At 33.7% G+C, this 4,901-nt stretch overlaps 1 pseudogene; it reads left to right on the top strand.

Annotated features, from left to right (window-relative positions):
- The first annotated feature begins 677 nt into the window (after positions 1-677).
- On the top strand, positions 678-3,379 carry LOC120206352 (annotated as a pseudogene).
- Positions 3,380-4,901: the final 1,522 nt, after the last annotated feature.

Here is a 4,901-nt window from a genome sequence, read left to right as displayed (position 1 = left end):
CACCACGTCAGCGTAAGTCGCGGTGTATTGGCCGCGTCTTATCCCACGTCGCGTCACATCAACGTAAGGCGCGATGCATGAGCCGTGTCTTTCTATAAATGATGTTAGATCAAAAAATATATCTGAAAGAGTGTTGACATGTAAATATATAAGGAAAATGTGATTTTTGGGAAAATCGCATTTTTTTTCTAAGACAAGAATCTCACTGGGGACATGCTCTTAGGAGCTCGGGGCAGTGATCCTGTGGGGGGCACCTTGCCAGTGCTTGGTTTTTTCTTATTGCAAGAGAGGGACTTGATTTGGGGAATCATGGAAACAGATGACCTAACATAATTAATCTTTGTTTCTTTTAAACCTAGTACTGAATGCCACCTCGTTATAATTAAGAAAATTAGTAATTACCCAAAAAATGAAAACAATGTTGATGCCAGAGAGTTGGAAACTTGGAATCAATGATATTCTCCTGTATCAGTGTATTTACTAGAGATTTTTTCTTCAATGACCTGTTAATCTGCCATTGTTTGCCTCAGTTGGCAGTCGGTAGGTAGCTGACAACTCAAAAATAAAAATGTCTGTCATACATTATGGATCATGGTCCATGCCATAACCATCCTTGTACATAAATTCATCAAGTTATCTTTTTGGGTAAGGAGTTAGCAGCCAAGAACCAGCAGCAGCAATGGCACCTTGCCAATCTCTTCTCTTTCTATTCACCATCACTCTTTATGTAACACTAACAGCACCAGCCAATTCATTGCCAACATTTTTCCCTCGAGCTGCTGTGTATCAGTCTCTGATCAAGCAAGTCAAGTCTTCAAAACCAAATATTTCATTCAAGACTCATTACTTCCCTCAAACTTTAGACCATTTCACTTTCCAGCCCAAGAGCTATTAAATTTTCTACCAAAAGTACCTAATTAACACTCAGTACTGGCATAAAGGGGCTCCTATCTTTGTCTACACTGGAAATGAAGGGGATATCGACTGGTTTGCCGCTAACACTGGGTCCATGCTCGACATTGCTCTCTAGTTCAAAGCTCTCATTGTCTTCATTGAAGTAATGTCCGCTTAATCACTTTCTCAGAATTCTTTTATCTGAGATGAAAAAAATGGGTTCTTGGGGAATAGCTCACAGCTGTAAGAACACAGAAAATGCATTGCTCTGTTCTAACTCTGTGGGTGTTTTTCCAATACCGAAAGCAAATTCTGAAACCCAAATCTCTTACAAAACATTATTTTTTTCCCTTTATTTCTGTACCTAGGATTAATGGGTTATTGGGTTTGTTTCTATTGGGAAATTTGCAGCATAGATTTTATGGGGAGTCAATGCCATTTGGGAAAGACTCGTACAAGTCAGCAAAGACCTTGGGGTACTTAACTTCACAGCAAGCCTTGGCTGATTTTGCTGTTCTGATAAGGAGCTTGAAGCAGAACCTGTCATCTGAAGCATCCCCAGTGGTGGTCTTTGGTGGGTCTTATGGAGGGAGTAAGTTAAAAAAGAAACCCCATGCAGCAAGAAGTTATTGCTCTGATATTGGTAGCAGTAATTAGCAAGAACATCCTTTTCTGCTAGTTATTACTGGTATATTGTTGCTATCATTTTCTTATGATTATGGTAAAAAAATATTATCTTTTTGTCACAGTGCTGGCAGCATGGTTTAGGCTTAAATACCCTCATATAGCAATTGGTTGGTGCAGTGGCTTCTTCAGCCCCTATATAACAGTTTGATAAGATAATCCCATGGTCGAGCTTCTACGATGCTGTTTCCCAGGATTTCAAGGTCTATTCCTAGTTCTCATATAGAGATTACTTTGTGCTTGAACTGTACATTTCTCAGTGTTCTTCAGCTCTCCTTCATAACTAAAACTAAAAGGGGATTTCAGGATGTAAGCCAGAATTGCTATGAAGTGATAAAGGGGAGCTGGGCATAACTGAAGGCAATTTCAACTCAGAAAGAAGGCTTGGCTGAACTAAGCAAAGCTTTCAGAACCTGCAAGTGAGTCATGAACTGAGATTATATTAAGTAAACTTGCTAAGTTTGATTCAAATCGTTGGATTGTTGTGTAAAGTTGGCATTGCTAATGTTTTGAAGCAATTTTTGTTGCGCATTTTACTTCCTTGTAATTAATCATATTTCTTTCTTCAAAGTTCAGGAGCCTTCATTCACCAGCTTCTGTTATAGGTTGGCTATGCCCGGTTTCGTTTACACTGCCATGGTTAACTATCCAACTGAGGCAAATTTCTTGAAGCCATTACCTGATTATCCCGTGCAGCAAGTAAGACTTGTAAATAAGCTGTTTTGCAATGAGCTCGAAGTTTTAATGTTTTCGAAGATCTCTTACTGTTTTCTTCTTTTCGGCTTTTAAACCATTCTTTACAAGTAGATGTGCAAGATAATTGATAAATCTCCTTCAGGAGCAACAAAGCTCAGCCGCGCATTTGCATCAGCAAGCTTATATTACAACTATTCTCGAATAGAAAACTGCTTTGAGGTAGAGCATGAAATTGACACTCATGGCCTTCATGGTTGGGACTGGCAGGTAAACTTCTTTTTGGCATCTAATACAAAATGTCCCAATTTCAAAGCTTGCCATTACCTTTTCTGTGTAGCTATGTTTGAGATGAGATCAGTGTATAAAGTAATTCTCCGAATGATTTCTGCAGACATGCACAGAGATGGTTATGCCAATGACTTGCTCTAATGAGAGCATGTTTCCTCCAACTGGCTTTGATTATAAAAGGTTTTCAGAACAATGCAAAATGAAATACGGAGTTTTGCCTCGACAACATTGGATCACAACTGAATTTAGCGGCGAAGTGAGTATATTTTTATTCAGATGTACCATATTCGAGAAACATGCTGTTTCTATTATCAGTGTACATGATTACAAATATTAATGTCTCTTTTCGAATGCAGAGACTTGAGAAAGTACTGAAGAGATTTGGTAGCAATATCATATTTTCCAATGGTATGCAGGATCCATGGAGCAGAGGGTAAGTAGTTAGAAACCATATGCTTGATTAGCTTCTTAGATTACGGTTTCCATGAGCCCATATTTTCATCAATTTCAATCATAATGAAACTGATCTATGATTTGAATTATGTACAGTGTGCCGAGAAATATATCTGCCAGTATCATAGCTCTTGTCAAAGAAAAAGGTATGTGAATTATGATTAAGCATTTTTTTCTCCTACATTTTCAGCTGTTGTGAACTTAAAAGAAAGTTTACCGACGTTATGCATTAGGAGCTCACCATGTTGATTTCTGGGCCGCAACAAAAGACGATCCTGACTGGCTTGTGGAACTGAGGAGGCAAGAAGTTGAGATCATCCAAAACTGGTTAAAGGAGTGTTATTTAGATCTCAGACATGCTTAAATTAAGGATTTAACATAAGTTTAAATCCATCAATGTTTTGAAGCTTGAACTGTAATCTGCAGAAATTCTCATCTAATTGTTGGTTCTTCCCCTCATACTGATATCAAAATCCTTCATTTTTATTACTTATACGACAAATTATGTACACTCAATCTTAGAAAAACTTTGTTATAAATAAAAGGGTAAATTACATGTTTAGTACCTAAATTTTCAGTTTTTTCAAAATATATTTATAGTTTAATTTTTGTTTCATTTTAATACTTGACGTTAAAAATTATTGTTTTTCTTTCATTTTAATATATCGTTCAAAGTTTAAATTTTGAAAAATATTGAACGTTTAGATACTAAAACAGATCAAAATTTATATGAATCTTTGAATCTTTGCAAGCCTTTAAGATTTTGGGGAAAAGTGAAATGAAAACTTAAAAAAAAAAAGAAATTTGAGATGTCATAACCATTTTTTTTTGAAAAATGATTAAATTTAAAAATAATTATGACTTTATTTTAGAAATTTTAATTTTTTGGTTTAATTTGAATTAATCTGAATTTTGGAGTTGTCGTCGATATTTGGGTTAGATAGGTCGAATACATAAGAAATGTCTTTTAAAACAATTTTAAGTAAAATAATTTTAAAGACAAAAATTGGTCTGTATGTCACCAAAAATTCATTTTTTCAGGATTCGGGAGTCAATTACGCGTGGGGAATAATTAGCACCCTTACAACACCCAAAATTAGTACCTCTCGATTATACATTATCTAAGTAGTGAAATTTTAAATATTCAAATTCAAAATTTAAATTAAGATCCTTTTATTTTGATGAATTTTGAAGAATGAGTGAATCTATTTTTAAAAAAATATTTGACTTGATAAACATGATTTAATTCACTCGATTTTATTTAATAAGGATGTCTCCTTACTATATGAACTAAAGGAAATTAAAATCTAGCCATGTTGGATGTAATTTCATTAACCCAAGACGCAATACAACATTGTCTTTGGTTAATTTGGAAAACGAAAAAAAATAAATGTAGATTTGAGTGCACCAGTAATAAATTCCATGTACAAGATGGATGAAATATCGAACGTAATGTAACATATGAATAAATAAATTAAAAATAATAAAATAATAAATAAATCCAACAATGAATATTTGTTTTATTAAAATAATTTCACTTTATAACAGCATGAAAATGTCAAAAATTATACTTTTATTTAAAGTGGGACAAATATATTTAATTGACTTAATATATCAAAAAATATAAATAAGCAACAAACAATATTATTAAAATTACTTCAGTCAAATAACTATCGGAAGGGCACCACAAGTTTTTGGAGGTCCTCCATAAATTAGTCGAACATTGAAGACTTTATAAATGTTTAAAAGACATTTTAATATATATATATATATATATATATGAAAATATAGAAAAATCCTTTTTAATATAATATATGTATAAAGAACACTATATATATTTTGCCTAATATATGTTACAATATGAAACAAAATATACGTACATAATA

The sequence above is a fragment of the Hibiscus syriacus genome, unplaced genomic scaffold, assembly GCF_006381635.1.
Source record: "Hibiscus syriacus cultivar Baekdansim isolate YM2019G1 unplaced genomic scaffold, ASM638163v2 tig00013738_pilon, whole genome shotgun sequence".
Lineage (NCBI taxonomy): Eukaryota > Viridiplantae > Streptophyta > Magnoliopsida > Malvales > Malvaceae > Hibiscus > Hibiscus syriacus.
The sequence above is the reverse complement of the archived record's forward strand: the minus strand, read 5'-3'. Positions and strand labels throughout refer to the sequence as shown.